This window comes from Pipistrellus hanaki, assembly GCF_964339955.1.
Source record: "Pipistrellus hanaki genome assembly, chromosome: 11".
Taxonomy (NCBI): Eukaryota; Metazoa; Chordata; class Mammalia; order Chiroptera; family Vespertilionidae; genus Pipistrellus; species Pipistrellus hanaki.
Genome location: NC_140513.1, coordinates 18,031,565 through 18,053,892, shown reverse-complemented (window position 1 = coordinate 18,053,892; position 22,328 = coordinate 18,031,565).

Sequence of the window (22,328 nt, the reverse complement as noted above, 5' to 3'; positions counted from 1 at the left end):
CTATTCTAGAATGGCCCTTATTCTGAGAGGTGTTTGAAGGAGTGGGCCTCCAAAAAGGGCCTACTGTCCCCTCCTGAGCCATCTCTAGGTGCTTAAAAGAGCCACCCTGACATACTTTATTTTGCTTTAGTGCACATTTACTCCATCATCTCTCAGAGGTAAAAAAAAAAAAGGTGAGGTAGATGAGCTTAAATTTTCCAAACAGAAATTCTAACTCATTAAAGGGTTTACCCAATATCTCATGGGGTAGGAGTTGTGAGACAAACTAACATTTGTTGATATGCCAACAAATTTAATATAAAAACCAACCCAGTAGATATTGCTGTGCCCATTTCAAAGAGGAAGACACTGAGTCATGAGAGATTTAGATGGTTGTTTCAAAGCCCCCTAACCCAGATGTAGTGAAAGCAAGATTGACCTCTAGTCTTTTTTTAAATGGTCCAGTGCTTTTACCTATTATGCTGCATTTAAACTCCCCAAGCCTGACTGTAATGAAGAAAACAGTATTTCTGTTTAGCTGTAATTTTGGGTAAAAAGAACCACAAGTGGAAAAGTGGGCATCTCCCCTATTTATAGAAAGATTTGAAAATGTTCTTCTCTTTGTATCAAAATGAAACAAGGCCCAGAGACATACCGCTATGGCTCAAGCGCTCCTTTTAGAAGTCTGAGCATTCCAGCAATCAGACATTGTAAGCCAAGCTGAGATTCCCCAGGCTTGATTGCATCGCTCATGACCGCAGGCCAGGGCAGCAGCTCCTACGTGGGGAAGGCCACGTCCTCTCTGGCTTGCTGTTTGTGCTCCTTTCCTTGTGAACTCTGCGGTCTGGCAAGGAGCTGGGTACCTCAACAGCAAAGCCACCATGCCAGCAATCCTCCCAGGTTCCTGGTCTGCATGAGCCCAGCTCAATTTCTTAGGCTGACAGAAATTGTAATCCAAATGAACTGAAAGCATTTAACCTGTCAGACAGAGCACTGCTAATCCAAAGATATGTAAGCACAAGGTTACCGAGCAGGAAAACATTCTTCTGAAAATTGAAAGAATGGGGCAAAGGCTATCACCTTTGTCATCTCTGGTCTTCCTTCCTGACACTCTCTCTTGGGCTCTGTGAGTGTTTGCCCCAGGTTATTGGCGGGATCATGGAGTCTTAGCTCTGACAAACAGTGAAAGGGAGAGAAGTGAGGGCTATTGTAGCTCAAGAGTCACGTGCTCCATTTCATCAACATCCCATCTGACTCCTGTGAGAACTGATCTTGAAGCCCATCTTATAGTTGAGGAAACAGAAGCTCTGAGAAGTGCAGCACTTGGCCGAAAGCGACTGAGTAAACTCGCTTCGGAGCCTGCTTCTGTTAACATGCTCTTTCCACCATTCCATATTACCCACCAGCACATAGAGAGCACGTTCTATGGCTCGTAACCTGTATCCCATTCTGTAAGCCATGGCTATTGAGAGGCAAACTTTTCTCTTCAGTAGAAATGAGCGGTTGAAGGGCAGCCCTTCTGGGGTACCAGGCCCTCACTAGATCCAGGAAAGGACCTTATAAATAGTAGGTATCCAATGACTTCTTGCCTTTATTTATTTAACATACCAATGTACATACTAGGGCATGTATCCCATGGCTGGTTCTGCCCATGATCAACAACCCTATGGCTGGTTCTGTCCAATGATCAACAACCACTGGTCACGAATGGCATTTTCCTGTACCCTGAGTTGATTGACTCTCTTTACTACAACTAGATTTCTTGCCCATCATCTCGGGTAGCAGGAATACCATCAAGCATTAAACTATTCTACCCAACAAAATTCAAATCAGAGGTGTGAAGTGAATCTAAGGCAGGTTTTATAGGATGATGGTGATTTGGACTCTGCAAATTCCCAAATCCATGCTGGAAGGTCTGTTTTCAATCTTCAGGCATTGTAGGCATCTCCTGGGGCTATAAGAAGAATGCTCTCATTTTAGGACAGAGTATAGCCAAGAGCCAACTTGGCAAGGGCCAGAGGGATATAAATTCAGAGTGACAACCTAAGGAACATGGTTTTAATAGAAACATACTTCTATTTCTTCTCCAATCACATGTCAACTGTTTGCATGGGGGGACCTGAGCTAAAATGAGAATTGTCAGAATTGGTAATTGAAGGGCTCCGCTTTCCCCCTAAAGCTCCCCTGCCCCCCAGATGACAACCATGAGAGATCACTTGGGTGGCTGGGGACTTAATGAAGTCAGCATTACAGAGCAGCCAGGGCAAATGTAGATATAATTTGCTTTATACCATGGGGGTACAATTCTGACAAAATTCATTCAAGAAAATGTTAACAGATCCCTGTACTGTTCTGGGCACATGGTAGGTGGCAATGTTTCAAAGGTGAATAATATAACCCCTTGAGGACTTTGTGGTCCAATGGAATGAACAAACATGTACAGAATGACCTACATTAGAAGAACTTCAGGTGTCACAACAGACATCTTGGGCATGGGATGGAGAGTGGAGAGAAGGCAACTTCACAGACAATGCCTGGAAAGGCATTTGCAGGATGGGGAGAAGGGAAAAGGACATTCTGGAAAGATTGAGGCATTAAAAAAAGGAATGTTGGAGAATTAACATAACACAGCTTGGTTCTGGCCATGGTTGTGTTTTTGGACATGGTGGAGAAGTAGGAGATATCCCTGGATAATTAGAAGAAGGTTATATCACACATAGTCTCATACCACATCAAGAAGCTTGGACTACCCCCTGTGGCAATGGCATGGGGTTGATATGGTCAGAGCTGTGCAGTGGAACTATCACCTTGGCTGAAGCATGGCAGGTGAAGGAGGCTGGTATGGTGGTATAGACAGGAGGCAATGAGAGTGTGAACCAGGATAGGACAGTGGGACTGAAGAGACAGGAAGGATTAGGGGATATCTTATAGGCAAAGATTGCTGTGGTGTTATCATGCAGAGAAATCATGATACCTACAAAAGATCTTTCTGGGATACAGGACCTTAAATTCATAAGCCTAACTTTTCATTGTTGCAAAATATTCTAATATTTATTAAAAGCAATTATTGGCCTGTAGGTATTAATGCATATTGAAGTTATTACCATATATAAGAATTTTTTTGTTAATCCTCACCTAAGGATATTTTTTCCATTTATTTTTAGAGAGAGTGGAAGGGAGGGGAGGAGGATGAGGAGAGAGAGGGGACACAGAGAGAGAGAGAGAGAGCGATCCCATGTCCTGATCAGGGCCTGGGATTGAACCTGCAACCCTGGTATGTGACCTTGCTAAGGAATTGAACCCTTGACCCTTCAGTGCATGGGCAGGCATACTAAGCAATGAGACATACTGGCGAGGTCCATACATAGAATTTTTGCTCTTGTCAATGTTTTGCTTAATACCTCTTTCACTTCTAATTATTTCCTTAGAATAAATTCCTAGAAGTGGGTCAAAGAACATGCACTAATTTCAGAGGTTTGATGATCATTGCCAAATTGCTCCCTGGAATTGTTTATTCCAATTCACCACACCTACCCACAGTGAAATTGCCAACGTATATCATCCACCTTCATCAGCACTGATCACTATCTTTTAATAAATCTGTCAATCTGATATGTATAAATGATCTCTTATTATTGGGTTATTTGTATATCCTTATCACTACAGTGGTTGAGTTCTTTTTCTCATTTGATGGATAAGGAAATTAAGGGTTAGTGATTTGCTTGTACCATGGACCCAGTAAGCGGCAAGACTGTAAGCCAGCCCCACAGACCCTTCCAGAAATGTTCTTCAAACTGTATGACACTGTCCCTTTGGTGAGGAAAAAGTCACCCTGACTTTTCTGGGTTGACTACCGTGTTTCCCCGAAAATAAGACATCCTCCAAAAATAAGACCTAGTGCATGAAAAGATAAGACATCCCCTGAAAATAAGACCTAGCGCAACTTTGGGAGAAAAAATTAATATAAGATACTGTCTTATTTTCGGGGAAACAGGGTAGGTTTCCTTTTATTAGGGTGACACCCTCGAGAGCTCCTGGTTTGCATGTCAAGGCAAGAGCATGCCCTTCCTCTAGACGGGCAGGGGTTTCCTAAAGCTGTCAGAGTTCCCAGCCATGGGGACAGTTCATGCTGTGCTCTGGGTGGAGGCCCAGGTATGGTATGTGCTTATATGGCTGGTTCCCATGGAACTCTTGGATGGAAAATGACATGAGAAACTGAACCTGTGTTCTTTTGAGAAAAAAAGGCTGGGCTTTTAACCCTCTGCTGAAAATGCTTCCTTGTTCCCTCATTGCTTTTCGGATCAGGTCCAGGTGTTAGAGTCTGGCATGCAAGATCCCGAACTGTTGCAGTGTATCTCCACCATAGGGTCCACGCATGGTCTCTCCAGCCAGCATCACTTGCTCACACTTCAAGTTTTCCTAGAATCTTCCTGTTTCTTGTCCTCTGGCCTCAGTCTCAATGTCACCTTCTTTAAGAAACTGTCTGCCTTTTTTTGTGCTACCACAGAGCTTACTCTACCTAAAGTCCTCCCCTGAGAGTAGTATTGGCTCTTTATATGTCTGCCTGCTCATCCCTGAGCCAAGCACCTGCACAGCTGTGGTTGACAGGTTGCACATTGTAAAGGTAACACAGATCGAATGTGCTGGAAGACCCACAGAGAGCCTACAGGATTCCATTTGAGACTGGCCCAGATTCCTCCATTCACGCAACAAATGTTCATGGGAGGGCTCCGGCGAGCCAGACAGATGCTCCTGGGCACAGCGATGCTAACAGACACTGTTCCAGCAGTGAGGATCTGGTGTTTCCAGCAGCTGCAAATGTTGGCGGCTTACAGCTGCATCCCTCTTTGGGAATGTCCTCAGCTGAAGAGAACTGCCTAGGCCAAGTTTGACCCTGCTCCTGGAGTCAGTCTACATCAGAGACAGCTCAATAGGCAAGTGTCCACAGAGGCTTGACCCCCATGTCTCAACTTGGAATGACTCCTTTGTGGACACTGCATTGCAGCTTGACTTCTCCACCTGCTCATTCCTGCTTCTCATTCCTGTCTCCCATAGGGCTGGGCCCCAAAGACTCCCCAGGAAACTTCTCGTGCAAATCTCCATCTCAGAGTCTGCTGCTGGAGAGTCTGCCGGAGACAATGGTAAGCAAAACAGACAGGATACCTGCTCTCACAAAGCTTGAGGGCTAGCTTTGTTATTGGACACACCTTTGTTGTTCCCCAAGGATAAACCGTGACCATCCAGCCCAATGGGTGGTACTCACTTTCCAGGGGCCACAACGTTCCCTGCAGCCATCACTAAGACAAGAATGAAATTGACTCTGTAGCTTGCGGTCACTCCTATTTGTCCCTGTTGCGGAGTGCCTCGTGTCCCAGGTCTCTGTGCTGGTGCCAAGGACAGATAGCTAAGGTGTAGTGAGCCCAATGTCTGGGGGGGGGAAGATGGACCAGTAAGCAGACACATGAGATAAGTGGCCCTGTGCAGACCTGCAGAGGGCTAAGGGGGAGCTCTGAGGAGGTGACAGTGGCTGATCCAGGGGGCCATGAAAGGATTCCCAGAGAGGCAAAAGGCGGGGAGCAGGGTGAAGGTGGTGTTGATGGGAAAAGGAGTGAAAATGAATTTTAGACTTAAGAAAAGTGCACATAAAAGTGAGGGTTTGTATCTATCACTTCATCAAGCAATTGAATGAGGTTGTCTGCAGGGACCCTTTCCCCTATTTTATAGATCAACTGAGGCCCTGGGAGGTTAAACAGCCTATATGCAGGCATAGGAAGGACATTCTCTGTGACCTGAACCTGAGTCTTCTGATACCAACCACAGCCTCTATCGCACTAGTCGGCAAACACTGAGTTTTTCTTCCATGGCTAGTATTGTGCCCAATGAGGATTAAAAGGAGAATGAATTCCAAAAAATGGATAATGTCATGGGACAGATGCTGGGATAAAGGCCCATGAAAATGCCCTGGGGTCACAGCAGAGGTATACCCCAGAGAACTGTCCTGAGCCCTGTTTAATATTTGGTACCAGTGACTTTGACAGAGACGTATAAAGTCCGCTTATCACATCTGAGGCTGACACACAGCTGGGAAGGATAGAAAAAACATGATTGATGACAAAATCAAACTTCTAAATGATCTCAGTTGGCTGGAACGATGAGCCAAATCCAGTTAGATGACGTGCAGCAGGGGTCCATGCGAGGGCCAGCATTTCCCTTCAAATTGTGTGAGAACAGGAGATGAGAGCCCGGCCTGGCCCCGGGCCAGAAGGGAGAGATGTGGAGACTTTACCGGGCCTCAAGCCTAACTCACACCAAGTATTTAAAGGGTAACAAACCAGCATACCCTTTGCTGTGCAGAGATTCTAATTGTAGTTGTGGCTCACATGTAATGGGGCATCCTCTGAATCACTTTGATGGTGGCCTGGTGGGCATCGTCCAATGGAGAAAGAAGTAACTTATTCATTTCTTCATCTGGGCACCACACACCAGGTCCTGTCCCACACGGGACACTGGCTGAGGACACACTGGGCCTCGCAGAGGACTTGAGTCAGGTTCGACCATGCATCAGCTGTGTGACACTGGGAAGTCACTGAGGTTCACCAGGCTTTGGTGTCCTTAGAAAACGGGCACCTCCATTTCTGTCTCTCAGGCTCCTGGGAGTAATGGTTGAGATGAGGTATGTAGAATGTTGGACACAAAATTTGGCCTTAGTTTTAAAAAGTGATCCTTACTGGTAGTATCCAGGCGAACCCAGAGACATCTGTCTATACACAGGCAGCAGGGTCCAGGTCCCTCAGACTTGGTTAAGGGTGAGGGCATCAGTTCAGGTGGGTTTCAGGAAAGGATGGGGTTTCTTTCTGTAATTATGCCGTGTGTGTGTGTGTGTGTGTGTGTGTGTGTGTGTGTGTGTATCTGTGAGGATGTGACAAATTTCAAGATAAAGGAAGGACCTAGACCCCAAATCACTGGGGTATTAAACAGATAAGAGAGTCAGTCATCTGAATTAGGGTCAAATATCAAAAGGTTAAAAAAAAAAAAAAAAAAAAAGCCAAAAAGCTTTATTCACAGTCAGAGAGACATGGGCTGATTTCCATGATTTCTGGGCGGGGGTGTCCTAAATACACTTTGTTTCAGGTAGGATTGATTTCTGAGCCTCTGGGTCTCTGTCTCCTCATAATGAAAGTGAGAGGTTAAGCCAAATTGGTGGTTCTCAAATATACATGCTTGGAAGGTGCTGGCCTGAAGTCAAGCCCATGACCTCCCACTCAGATAAAGTCCTCATGGCTCCGTGTTGGGCTGCTTGCTGTGGGTGCCATGAAGGGAAAAGCTCAGGCAGACCCTCCCCTGACGCCCTCACCATCCAGACTCCCAGCTACTATAATGAGCTCTCCTTGCAGCTCTGGGAAAGAAAGGGAAGAAGCACCGGACACGGTGAAGTTGGGTGGCTTGCCCACTTCTGAGTGTGGCCAGGATAGTCCACCCTGAGTAGAGAGTGTGTATACTTTCCATTCTCATCAATTAAGCTCTTCAAAATGTTATGTTTGATGGCTTTGTATTGTAATATTGCACATCTATACTATCTCAATTGATAACTGTTATCACAAAAATATATACAACACAAATAATCAATACAATTTTACATAGTATTTTATTTGAAAATTATAAGTATATCCTTTAAAATGACAGTGCTGGATTGCCAACTGTCTTTCCTTAGAAAAGATGTCTTTCCTTCTGAGATTATGTAAACATTGCCTTTTGAGAGTAGGAGTGTTAAAATTCACATCCTTTTATGAAATAATATGATAACTGATGGAAGATGTGCTTACTTTTATTATTTTTCATTGTATTACTTGAAGGAATAAGAGGCCAACAACCTTATTATTATTTCCCTCTTTAAAATTTTTTCCTTGGTATATGAAATTTAAAAAAAGTCTGAAAACAAATTTAGGAAGAATTTATGTATTATATGCGCACAAAAAAGAATATGGATAGAAATTTAAAACCATTAAATAAAATACATAACCATGTTGGGTAATTTTATGTGTTAACTTGCTTGGGCCATGGGGTGCCCAGATATTTGGTCAAACAGCATTCTGGGTACCTTTGAATGAGATTGACATTTAAATCAATATCTAAGTAAAGAAAGTTGCCATCCCTACTATAGATGAGTTTACCAATCAGTTGATGGCCTGGCTGGACAGAACAAAAAAGCTGACCATTCCGCAAGTAAGAGAGAATTCTTCCTACCTGCCTGCCTTCAAACTTAGATATTTGTCTTTTTTCCTTGACTTTGGACTTGAGCTGAAACATCAGATCCCCTGGGTCTCAGACCTGCTGGCCTTCAGACTGAAACGACACCATTAGCTCTCCTGCTTTCAGGCCTTTGCACTCAGACTGGGACTACACCAGTGGCTCTCCCTGGGTCTCCAGTTTGCCAACTCGCCCTGCAGATCCCGGGACTTGTCAGCCTCCATCATCATTATGTGAGCCAATTCCTTATAATCAACCAATTGATCAATTAATTAATCAATGCCTGACTCCTAAACCCAGTGCATTTAGAATCAACCAAACTTCAATATGGGGCTCAGAAAATGTCACCAGAGGTCCCTTCATAGTTCATGTCAATTACAAATAAACAACCATTGCTCTCTGAATCTACTTGCTTGGGACCTTCTGCCTCCTACCACAGAATCTTTATCTGTAAACATTTCACTTGTTCTTGGAGGCCAATCTCACACTCACTGCCACAGGAAACTTCTCTGCTCTGCCTCCCCCAACGGCATAGTAACTGTGAGTCCACATGGCATGTGTCATCACTTCTTAGCATCACATTCTGCCTTAAAGTGTGCTTATCTATGCATTTCTCTTTCTTCCCTTCCTGGTAGACAGACAGAAGCTGCACGAGAGCAGGAGCCAATAGCTTTCCCTCTCCCCCTGGTCCTAGCACCGTTAATAAATATGGGACGAGACGAATGGAACGGAACTCTTCTCTCTAGGTCATTTGACTCAAACAACTCCCCAGAATTGCTGTGTCTTAAATTTGAGCAGGAAACCTCAAAACATCAAATGTCATCTCCTGCTGTCTTCCTGCTCTGGATGCGGGACAAGCCTGAGATGGCGCTGTCTGAATTGGTTTTCCTTGGCTGAAACCATGACAAGATCTGAGGTGTGAGTGGGAAGAAAAAAAAATAAAGTTTTCAAAACAGTAAGAAATGTAAGCATGAGTTTTTCTGAGGTGTGTGAGGAAGATATATTCACCCCCATTTTATTTACTCAGCAAGCTCCTTCTTTTTATAACAAAACCGAGCATGGAGACGCAGAACCCAGGGGCTAGACCAAGCAATGGCCCTGGCCAACTGCTAATTATAGATGGCTTTACACAGAGTTTAGCTCGGTATTCAAGGCTCTCTGTGGTCTTACTCCAACCTGCAGTTACAACCTAATTCCTCCTCCTCTTCAGTTCATCAATTTCAGCTCAGTGCAGCCTAGCCAGCATTTGTCACACCCTGTACTATGACAGGAAACCAGAAATGCATTGGCGATACCAGGTGGAGAAGACATAGGCCATTCCTTTGAGAGGAACAACATTAGGTGGTTCTCAAGAAGAAGTGCTGGTAACCAAACAGGAAATGGAGAAGGAAGATGCAGGTGAGATGGTGGACCACCCTCCAGAAAACAGTGATGTCAGATCTGAGCTGGGCTTAAATGTTGTGGGTCCGGTAGAGGCCAAGCGAAGTACATTTAAAAAATAAATGTATACTCATGTTCTAGCGAGTTTAATCACATTTTTTAAAAATTGCATCTTTTTGTTTTAGAGTAACCTTAATCAAATCATTTAATGTCTCCAAGCTATGCTTATTTATCTTTAAAATGGATATTAACATAGATAGTAGCTATCTCAAAAAGTGTTTTGCATCGATAGTGGATACAAAGTGCTTTACAAATTAGCAAATATTCATTTATTTTCAAATATTTATTAGTTTAGTTTCTACGCCCTTGGTATAAAGCAGTGTTAGGTAGGCTGTAGGGAAATGGAAAGGGGGAGAATCACTAAGACCTCTTCCAAGTTACATTCACAAATTGCTCAGTGACACCTCCCCCCCACTCCCCCCCCCCCCGCCCCCCGCCCAATAGATCATTACTTTTTCTGTCCCTCTCATGTGCTTGACTTAGAAGACAGGAAAGATTGTATCTGCCTTCTATCTACCTCCTCCAAAGACAGAAGAGATTATTTAGAGTCCAGGAGACAGTGAGGACCTATGGGGAAAATGGAAGGCAGGATTTTTTGTTTTGTTTTGTTATTCTCTCTTTCCCTTTCATTCCCCCCCCCCCCCCCCAACACACACACACACACACTTTTTCTTTTTCTTTCTCTTTTTAGGTTTTGGCCAAAGACAGTTTTTCATAATACATTTTTACTTTCTAAAGGCTGGCAAATAAGAGTACTTAACTGCTAGAATGACCTGGTTTTGATTTCAAACTTGGAGAAGCAAGACAAATAGGTTGAGGATGAAAGATGCCTGTCTACCTTAGAAGTCACTGGGCAGATGGCTGCAGAGGAAAGAGCATTAGAATTGGGGTCAGGACACCTGGGTTTGAATTCCTGTTCTGTTTTTCATTAGCTATTTGACATTGAGCAAATTAATTCACTTCTCTGGTTCTTATTTTCCTTGTATATAAAGTAATAATAGCACCATTTATCTTTGATGGTTTCATGTCTGCATAGATACTCAGAATATTTGCTCTTGTAGCTCATGGTTTTGGAAGAGGATGTTGTGTAGAGGGCTAGTTAAGCTCTGTCAATGTTGATGCCCCATGAAAAAACCTCTTTACCTTCCCTTCTCTATCTTCACTCATTCCCGTGTGATCTAATGTTTTATAATCTTATACATGTTTATAATTCTCATCTACCTGGATATGCTACAACTCCACTGGAATGGCTAATAAGCATCTCAAACTCAATATGTGCAATGCTGAACTCCCAATCCCCTCTCCAACCTGTTTCACCTATAATTATCCCCATCTATGTGAATAGCAGTTGGTGAGGCTCAAATTCTTGATCCATCTCTCCCAAACCCTATGGAGATGAGAAGTTCAGATGCTGTCCCCCCAGGCCTGCATGGCCATGCCCCATCCCTCTAACCGCTAGCTGCCTTCTCTCTGGCCACATTAGTCTCTTTGCTGCCCTGGAGAACTTCAGGCTCTCTTCCACTCAAAACTTTGGCTCCAGTGGTTTCCTTTGCTTTCAATACGGGCCTTCCAAACAGCTCATGTCTCACTTCCTCACCTCTTTCAATTTTTGTTCAAATATCACCTTCTCAGCAAGGCGCTCTCTGATCACCCTTTTTAAACTGCACCCTCCCTGGCTTCCTGATCCCCTTCCCTACTTATCTGTACCCAGAGCATTTTCACCTTCCAAAATTCTTCATTTTATTTACGACTAGAGAGTAAATTCTGTGAAATCAGGTGTGTGTGTGTGTGTGTGTGTGTGTGTGTTTAAATATATTTTATTGATTTTTTTTTACAGAGAGGAAGAGAGAGGGATAGAGAGTTAGAATCATCAATGAGAGAGAAACATCGATTAGCTGCCTCCTGCACACCCTGTACTGAGGATGTGCCTGAAACCAAGGTACATGCCCTTGACTGGAATTGAACCTGGGACCCTTCAGTCCACAGGTTGACACTCTATCCACTGAGCCAAACCGGTTTCGGCAGGAGTGTGTTTTTTAATTCACTGATTTATTCCTCTGTAACCACGCCTGGCCCTTACTAGGTAATTAATACATGTTTGTTGAATGAATGAATGAACAGGGCATTCTACTACAAGGAGCATCGGCGCATGAAAACAACCATTGGTTATTTTATGGACTAATAAATCAAACTCTGAATGATTAAACAATTTGCTTATGTTTATACAATGGGTGTGTTTATTGTCAGATTAAATCAGTCTCACAATTTTCAAAACCATGCTCTCTCTATTATGCTACAAAACAGGATACCTTTGAAAAGGATCCTAACGTTTATGCTTTAAAAAATGTTGTTTTAGATTTCTGGCCTTGCCTCCATGCATACTTCCTTCAGGCTCCGGCATCTATGGGGATGTTTGGGTAGGAGAGGATTCTTGCCCAGTACACACAGTCTGTATATGTGCTGAGCCTCAGCTCTGTTCCCTGGCCCCTCTCAGCTGTGTGTGAGAGTGTGGAAAACCAGGCTGGAGAGGGCCAGTATTTCATGCAAATGTCTCTGGCCTTGAGGAGTCCCCAGGCTTCATGTCCCAGCCCCTGACACCTCCTCCTGTCAGGAGGGCTCCTGTCTCTAGCTTCTGAAACAACTCTTTCCTTCCTTCACAGAGCGTTCGTCTTCCTGCTCTTAGCTTGACGTTGCGTCTGGCCACACAGGCCATGTCGGCTATTTTTACTGACAGCAGCCACCAGCCCATATGGTTCTCATTACCACAAACTGTTACCTTCATTGAAACCAGTTTGCAAATGAGTGGACTGCAGACAGCCGGGAGGTCAAGTCCATGTGGCCACTCCTGGGGCTCCTGGAATTGGCCTGGACAGGTAATGTTGGTCCTGATGAATGTCCTTTAACACCAAATTAGGTTGGACAAAATGCTGATTAATTACTCACATGGAATTTTTTTCTTCTTCTCCTTGTCCTCCATGTTCAGATCAGTAGGTTTTCCGTGGGGTCAAGTTTCAAAGGCGGGCTGCTTTTTAAGGGAGACAAATTAGAGGTGTGTTTCCTTCCATTTGGGGTCCTTGCTCCATGATGATATCTTGATGAGATATGATGAGTGTTAACCCCCTTGGGGAACAACAAACAGGAGCACACAGCCTTCAGTGCAGAGCATACGAGCTCCTGATGGGATGTGGCAGAACCCTGAGCACCCCTGCCTCCAGGGAGATCGTCAGTGCAACGGGTAACATCTCTTTGGGTAACTCATACAACATTTTCAAACACACCCTCTTCTCTGAGTCTCACAACCTTGCTGTGAGACTGGGTTTGTCATTTTCATTTTACAGGCAAGGAAGCTGAAGCTTAGAGGGGCTAACTCCAGGCCATGTGACTAGTAAGAGCCTGAGGTGGAACTCAACCTCAGCTCCCTGGACTTCAGGCCAGAGTCACGCCCAGCACCACAGCTGTGTGAGTGGCCTGAAACCAGCTGGGCAGGGCTGTGCAAAGACACCAGCCAGCAGCTCCGAGCGGGGCCTGATGGGGCATGTCGCATCGAAACTGGAAGTTGGCATTGAGACCCAGGCTCTATGGCACTATGAAACTGCTGCCACTCCGGTCGATGACACATTTCAGTGGCACAAACAAAGGGCCTCTTCCTGCAGTACAGACTGCACCTTAGCAAGGCCCAGGTCTGTGGCAGTGCACCTAGAGGAAGCCTTACAGAGCTGCAGCAGGTGGGAGGGGAGCTCTGACCGAGAATGAGATGGAGGCAGGAGCCAGTCATTCTGAGACCCTTTCCTATCTGACCACCTGTGACTTAGGACCCTCCTACTGGCCCTCTCAGGTCTTCTCAGGCTCCTCTTCCCATTGCCAACCAAGTCTCCATCCCACTTGTGTCTGTCTTGCTCTTCAGACACAAACAGCTCTTCCCTATTTCAGCATCTCAGGGCCTGTTGCCCTCTTATCTATTCTTCCCAAGTTGCATTTTTCTACATCACTGTCCCCATCTCAGAAAGTCCTTCTTGGCCACTAAAATGGTGTTCCCCCTGTTCCCCCCCCCCCCCACCCACACACACACACTCCAAAGGCATGCTCATGTCCTAACATCTGGAAACTGTGAAGGTGACTGTATTTGGGAAAATACTCTTTGTAGATGTAATTAAGTTCAGGATTTTGAGCTGAGACTGTCCTAGATTAGGGTGGGCCTTAGAAGAAGAGGGGAGAATGTAGAGACACACAGTGAGAGGAAGGTGATGTGAAGATGGAGGAAGAAATTGGAGTTATATAGGCCCAGCTGAGCTAAGGAGCGCTGACAGCCACCAGAGGCTGGACAAGGCTGCCCTGGAGCCTTCAGAGGGAGCCCAGCCCTGCTGACACCTGTGTCTCAGGCACCTGGCCTCTGGAACGGTGAGAGAATACATGCCTATTGTTTCTGAGCCACCAACTGTCTGGTAATCTGTTAAGCAGCCCTAGGAAATATGACAGCCATCTAATCCAATTAGCACCCCATACCTTCCCCACAAATGCATGGACACCTATTCACTATTAATTCCATGTTGGATCCTTTCACGCCAACAATCGATTTCTACATAGTCCATCATTTGGAATGGCTTGTATTTTGTCCTTATTCCCACCTCTTGAGGATAGGAGCCATGCCTGTCTCTCTCACCCTTCCTCAGTTTCTTGCACACTGCTGGCACACCATAGGTATTTAGAAATACTTACGGAATAAGACTTTTCTAGCTTCACATCACTCCCTATCTCCTCCACACTATGGAGAAGACACCATGGGACATTCAACAAAGAGCCTTGGTGGGGGATGGAGATAGAAACTCAAACTTGAGCTCCATCTCTGCCAAGCTACATAGCCATCAGCTTTAATATCCTTTCCTATAAATCAAGGACTATAATGCCATCTCACTGAACTGTGGCCTGGAGTAGAGAAGGGGTCCATACAAAGTGCTGGAGGGTCTGGCCTCATGCCTGGCCACGCCCTCTCCTGTCACAAATACTCTGAGGTCAGTAACCTCAAGTTGGCCCCATGGTCCTCACCGAGCCCTCCTTGGTGCAAAGAGCAAGCAGGCATCCTGAATCAACATCAGGGTGACTGACGGAAGCGTAGTGGTAAATGGCATAATCATATCTGATTTATATGCATGACCATACGCAGAAGAATGTTGGGGGATTAGTGATAGGAATAAAAGGGCTTTAAAAACCATGTTTGTCACTTCCCTCACTCAGCAGTTCCTTGGCCATGTGGGCCATCTGCCAGGGGGTTCTGATATGCAGTTGATGTCCATCTGAGGCTGTCCTTTGGGAAAGGCCCGGGGAAATTCAGAGAGGTCATCAATAAGCCCTTTGTAGAGGGATGCTCCTCACAAGCCTATGTTGACTCATCCTGGGTCCAGCTTTTGAACCTGAAATGCTGGGCCCTGAACTCATTGGTTACACAGGTCATGGGCCAGTGTGCTTCTGAAATGGATCAGGGTACTTTCTTTTTCCCATTTATTTGCACAGAATCTTCTTCCCCCACTTAGGTGGAGGCATCCATTTCCCTAGGAAAGAATTTTTTCCCCCAGCAATAATGCAAAGAGAAGAACTGCATTGTGTCCATCTTCTGACATCTTCCCCTTAGTTGGAGTGAGTCAAGTCTTAGAAAATAGATTTTGTTGAGAACAAAAATGATTTTGAAATCCGCAATCAAGAATTATTTCTAGTTTGTTACTCTGAGCAACTTGGAATCTGAGGTGGGATAGGATCCTGGAAATAGGAAGAGGACAAAGGAATGTTTGGATTGAGGGGGTTCATGGAGAAGATCACCTAGTCAAGTTCCTACTACCTCCACCTTTTAAAGAGGTCAACATTGAAGGGGTAGGATAGAATGTTCAACTATCAGAGAATTAAAAAATGTGCTGGCTTTTCTGAGTATAGTCACAACAGCACTGATGTAACATTAACAGTAACTAAGAGAGCACACACTTATGGGCCCTTCAATGTGCCAGGTGCTATTCTAAGTCTATTACATATACACTGAGTGGCCAGATTATTATGATCTCTGAATGCATAATAATCTGGCCACTCAGCATATATCCTATAGAATAAAAGGCTAATATGCATATTGTCCCCTCGACCAGGAGTTCAACCAGCATGAGGATGGCCAATAGCCCATGTCCCCTTCCCCTGGCCAGGCTGGCCAGACTCCATCCATGCACGAATTCATGCATATGCACTGAGTGGCCAGATTATTATGTGCTCAGAGATCATAATAATCTGGTCACCCAGTGTACAACTTCATTGAACTCTCACAATAGCCACATGAGGCAGGTGCTAGCTTCTGAAATCAGGAAATGAAAGCACAGAGAATTGGAAATATTGAATATATTTCCCAAAGCCACCGGCTAGAAAGTGACTGAGCTGAGTTTCAAGTACACAAGAAACAATTTGGAGTCCATGATCTATACCCAAAGACCACACTGCTTCTTGGTCATGACACTAACTTATACCTATTTTTGTGGCTTACTATAATAGCCATATTATGTTTTAAGTACATAACAAATATTATCTCCTTTGACCCTCATTGAGTCTACAATGTAGGTACCATTATCATCCCCATGTGGGAAAACAAAGGCAGAGAGAAGTTTTAAAACTTTCACAAGATCATACATACAGTTAGCAAGTGCCATAGTGAGATTTCAACCCAGACAGTCTGGATCTGAGTCCCTGCAGATATGGCTGAGCCTCAGGATTCTGTAGTGTCAGGGAGAATAGACACAGAGAGGACACTAGGCCTTAATGGTCCATTAGCTCTAGAAGGTAGCAGCCCTGGAGAGGACTTGGTTCCTGGCTCAAAGATAGCACTTACATGCATTTCTTCCCTTTTCCATAGAAAGGTAGGGCCAACTGCCTGCACTTTCCCTGTCTCTTCTATATCCTCACCAAAGCTCATCTGAAGACATAAGGATTACCCTCATCTCTGGCCCCTTCTATTGGCCATCCTCAGCAAGTTCAGCTGGTCTAACAGTAAAAGAAGCTCAAATGGCTTGTCTGCATTCTCTTTCCCCTAAAGCCAGACCCCTATGTGTCACAGGTCTGATCCTCTTACTACTCAGGTTATAAACTTTCAGTGGTTCCCAGTGTCTAAAGCAATACTGTCCAATAGAACTTTCTGTGATAGAAATGGTCTCTATATACAATTCCTAATCAGTAGTTGCTAGACATATGTAGCTATTGAGTGCTTGAAATATTACCTGTGCCACTGAGAAACTGAATTCTTAATTTTATTCAATTTCAATAGCTTCATGTGGTGGGTAACTCCCTCACTGGACAATTCAGGTTTAGAGTATGAAATCCCTAGTCCTTAGAGAGACAATGAGGCTCTTCTTGAGCTGGGCACTGCCTTCTCATTCAGTCTAGAATATTCTAATCATGCGTCCTAGACCTGCAGCTGCTTGCAGCACCTTGATCTAGGTGAGTTACTTTGTGCTTTCCTGTTTTTGTACAACATGAGGACTAGAGCAAGACAAAAGAGGTAGGTACCCAACTCAAGGAGGGCTCACTCTCAGTGTCATGCAATGCCGAGTCTGGAAAGCCCTTCCAAGCTTTTCCTTCTCCATCAGTCCCCACTCAGCCTTACAGCCCCATCTCAAAGGCCTCCTCCACCAGAAAGCCTTTCTCAACATCCCTAGCCAGATAGAGCCAGGTCCCTTTCCCTCCTTGGGGAAGAACTTACACAACTGTCACCCTCCTTACTCAGAGCCTCCTGTCTGTTTCCCCATGTACCTCTCCTTTGGCTGGTCAGCTTTTTAATACCAGGGACCGTGAGTCATTTGTCTCCACATCAACGCTGTGGGCACTTCAATGTGCCAGAGAAGGGGTTCACTCAGTGAGTACAAATTAAATTACTGACTTGAATTTTTGTGGCAATGGCGGTCTTCCATTTACCTGGCCTCATCTACAATGAAACCATCCCTCTCTCCACTGCACCAAACATGCACATACACAAAAATCTCAGATATGGTACAATTTGGGGTAAATCCAGAACATATGCCAGCAAACAGAAGGAAGAGGAGAAATTATCACTCATGATTTTAAGTCTACATTTTCTCCTAAATCCAATATAAGTTTCCTCTGTAAGGTACTCCCCTCCTAATCTTTGGCCCCTCCAATGTATATCCAAGCACCTTCTCTCCCCTTTTTGCCCCAATGTAGCCTGGCTGTGTTGGCCTCTGCCAGACTTTGGACTCAGTCCCACCCTTGTTACCTCCAGTAGAATTGGATGCTGTTGATCTTGGCAACAACCTTGAGGCTACACTTGTTCCTCTACCAGTACTAATTAGTTACTGAATAAATAGCAAGACAGCCTCAGGATAGGCCCACATGCAGGACCTTCAGACTGGGTGGAAAATGTCAAGATGTATTGGAACTTCTACTCTGAATCATGTCTGGAGAATGAAATGTTGGAGAGAGCCAAATCCTGAAACACATGAGAAAAATAGGAGAATAGGGCACAGTTCTCCTTGGAGTTTCTGCGTCTTAGCAGCATGGTTGGGAGGAGAGAAAACTCCATGTGGATGGACGGAGCCAGGAGGCTGTTGTGTTAAACCTCCATGTTCTCTGCTTTTTGCTCTGTGGGGGCTGCTTGAACCCATGTTGTTGACTATCTTTTCATGTCCATGGATGGCTCAGATGAGGTGAAAGTGTCAAAGATTTTCCTAAAATGTGGGAAACCTAATATGGGACAGGAAGTTACAGCCATATGGGTTGCCTGAGGTCAGGGTTCATCTTAAAAAAAGAATACCAAAAACACTCAAGTCATAATCAGAGGAACAGCAGCCCATAGTGCACAGAAAACATGAATGGCAAGTGAGTCCAGGCCTCACACTGGGATCCGTGGCTCCCTAGTGAGTGCTCTTTCTGCTGTAATACACAGCAGGAACATGGGTTCTGGAAATTCGAGTTGACTTTATCCCTCTTAAAGTTTCCCTTAGCATCCTTAAATGTCCTCAGCAGAGTGGGTTAGAACTGTGAAGTTTTATATCAGCCCTGAGGCATCACATCTTCTTGGCAGGGCAATTGGAACAAGCTCAGAAGCTCAGGATAAATGACCTTGGGAAGAGTCCAGATTCACTTGTTTGCTCCTGGCTGTGGGCACATCATTTAACTTGTTGGGCCTCAGCCTTGCATCTGTCAAGTGGGGCTGGTAAACCTGACTTTGCTGGCAATCTGTGGAGAATAAATGAGATAATGGAGGTAAAGTACTTCATTCAATAGCTCTGTTTAGCATATTGAGCAGCTCTCCTGGGCCTCCTCTGGGGACTCAGAGGTGCCAGCTGAATGCCCAGATGGTGGTAGGCATTCATCATGGCCAGTAGGTAAGGGAAGGCTGCAGGCAGGGATGGCAGTGATGGCAGCCATTGACTGCCAAGACTCAAACCCAAGGAGTCATCTTTGTTCTATGTGCACCCTGCTGTGGCCCCCTTCAGGTGGTGCTGAGCTCTGCAGGCTCTGCAGTACCCCATCCCCATCTCCCCCAAGACATCTGGAGCAGCTGACTCAAGCACCAGTGAGATAATGTTTTTATTTGCTCCATTTGCTTTTTGTTTATAAATCTAGGCTCCCAGGAGAAGCCAGATCCAAAGGCAGGTCTGAGACGTGAAGGTCAGCTCTGAAACCGGCCCCAGGGCCACAGGCCCAGGCCCAGCTGGGGAAAACACCAGCCACCACACCTAACAGGCCTGTCCCAGAGGCCCTGCCTGCACTATTATAGCACTTCTCTGTGCCCAACCTTGGGCGGGCAGCTGTGGAAACAGAGGCAGAGCTAGCAAGGACCCTCTTCTTGAGACCCCAAGGGCTCTTGCAAAAGGTGGGGGCTATCATATAAAGCAAAATGATCAACCTATGGGGCCAACGAAAGCTCACAGGCTTACTTGAGGATTACATTGGGTAGAACAAGTCCTCAAGAAAAGTTAACAATTATTTTTACCTACAAGGGAACATAGGGACTTTGGAAGCAGGAAGGAGGCTCAGAGTCTAGTCCTGGGGTGAGATGTGCTAACATTCATGCTGAGCTCTGCTAAAGAAGGTCTCAGAGATGTACGAGACTCTGTCTCCCTTGCCCCCTCCCCCTACCCCCCCTACCCCCCCCCCCCCCGCTCCTCTGCTCTTTAGTCTGAAGTGAGAAAAGACACATGATAGTTACACGATTGTGCAAATCCTACAAGCACCCTCTAGCATCACAAGCTTCTGAACTTGTAGGATGTGGAGGAATTGTCATGAGCCACTCACATGGAAAGAGATATGAACCTCCTTCCACCTTGCAAATTTCCTCTGCTTCTTCTTTTAATATATATATATATATATATATATATATATATATATATATATATGTGTGTGTGTGTGTGTGTGTGTGTGTGTGTGTGTGTGTGTGTGTGTGTGTTATTGATTTCAGAGAGGAAGGGAGAGGGGAGAAGGAGAGATGAAACATCAATGATGAGAGAGAATCATTGATTGGCTATCTCCTGGATGCCCCACACTGGGGATCGGGCACACAACCCGGGCATGTGCCCTGACCAGGAATTGAACTGTGACTCCTGGTTCATAGGTTGACACTCATCCACTAGCCAGGCTTCCCTGTCTTATAGACTCTTAGACATATGATGTTGGAAAGATTCTCTTTTCTTTTCAGATGGAAAGTGGCCACAATAAAGAGACATAGCTAAGTGACATTCTGATTAGGGATCAGAACCCAACTGTAACCCAGGCCCTTTTCTCATTCCTCTGCTCCCTCCCCTGTATCTCCACAAACCTCAGCTTGTGTACCACCCACTTCCTCACCTTAGAATGGGCCTGGGGGGTGCTCTGTCAGCATCCCCTATCCAAGCAAACTAAAAGCCTTGCCTGTGTGCTGCCTTTACAATATCCAGTGCCATTATTCCTTCTCTTAAACCCTGAATCCCATCCTTCATCCAGGATGAGAGTAGCCCACAGAGCAGTAAAGCAATTTGCCCAAGGCCTCGTGACCACAGGTGAGACCCAGGCCTGAAACCACGCTTCCTGGGTCCTTCCTCATTGCTAACACAAGATTAAAATCATGTCCATGTGTGCAGCATGTATCACATACTCAGCCAATGCTATTTTCTTCTGCGCATCTGGTGTCTTCCACCAAGACCTGCGGGGGCTCCCATAATTCCCCAGCCAGTGTGTTCTGGAGACGTTCCTGGGAGGCTTTGCCCCTTTAGGAAAGGACAAGACTGGCACAGAGCCTCCCTGCAGCTCAGGAAACTTCTCCAATTGCCTCGAGCTCATGTCTCAAGGCCCTCAACATGCAGCCCGATGCCTGTCTCTGACAGCCAGGTAGCCCATGTGTACCCACCCCTCTGATCCTGCCTTCTCTCTGAAACCATCCTGCCTGCCCTGGTCTAATCAGTTGTCCCTGGGGTGAGGGAGTCCCAGCAGCACACTCGGTACCTGGCAGTCGCAGCCTGTGTGGGAAACTGTACCCACCACGAGACTGCCCTTCTTGAGAGTTACACAAGTTTCATTGGCACCACGTTCCTCTGTTGATCATCCCAGAACAGGCTCAAGGTAGGTCCTCAGTAAATACTGATCAGAGGAATGCAGCTATAAATGAGTACATAAATGGGCAAAGCAATGCAGATAATGATACCCACTCTTAATAAATTTGCAGAGTTACTTTGGTATAGGTACAAATGATGGGTTTATACAACCAACCCTGAAGAGCTAGTGTGTGTGGTCAAGGGCCTGTGTTGGTTCTGCATATGCAGCTGCTTGGGTGACAGGAGTGGATGAGAACCTTGCCGAGTAACCTCACTGATCATTACGAAAGGAACCCTGTTGTTTCTGTTGAGGCAGGCCTAGGAAAAGCATTCAGATTATATTCAGATTCCAGCTATGGGGAAGTCCGCCCTTCCCACTGGGTGGGTCACCTGTAAACTCCAAAGTCCTCACATTGATCTTAACTTCTCACATTCTCCCAGATTCTCCAAGACTCCATTGTCATGAGACAGCCCATGGCTGGGGGGCGGCTGCCCTCATGTCTGTCCCTGGTGTTACTGGCAGTGATGCTGGTGGGAATGATATCGACCAGGATGGTGACCGATCGCCCCCAATTCCCAGTGCAGCAGCTGGCCTGGAGGTCAGGATAAGCAACGTTAGTTAAAGAACAAATGTCAGAGCCTCCAGGAGAACTCAATCCAGCAGGAGGGGTGAACACGTGGAGTGAGTTACTCGGGTAAAGGGTTGAAGCCAGGACTTGAAATGAGTTCATGAGAAATCAGGTTTCTTTATGAGATGGATGAAAAATATGGTGAAAAAGAAAAGAAAAACACATCAGGAAAGTGGGATCCTGCTGAACCCGAAAGAAGGGCAGTAATTGAAAAAAGCCAGATGGTCCCTTCTTTTTCTGAGCATTAGGTCCATCCCACAACAAACAGGGAACTCATTTATATGAATTATAGTGTGGTCATCTAACTGTGCTGGACTGCAAGGCATGGCGGGATCTCACTGATACTTTGGGATTCTTCTGGATCTCTTGGCTGGGTAACTGACAGGGAGAGGAGATGAGACCAGTTCTCGGTGAGGTACTATGAGCATGAATGCCAAGATTTTGAATGCCTACCGGGCTGTAGTGCCTTGGGGATAACTTGTCATGC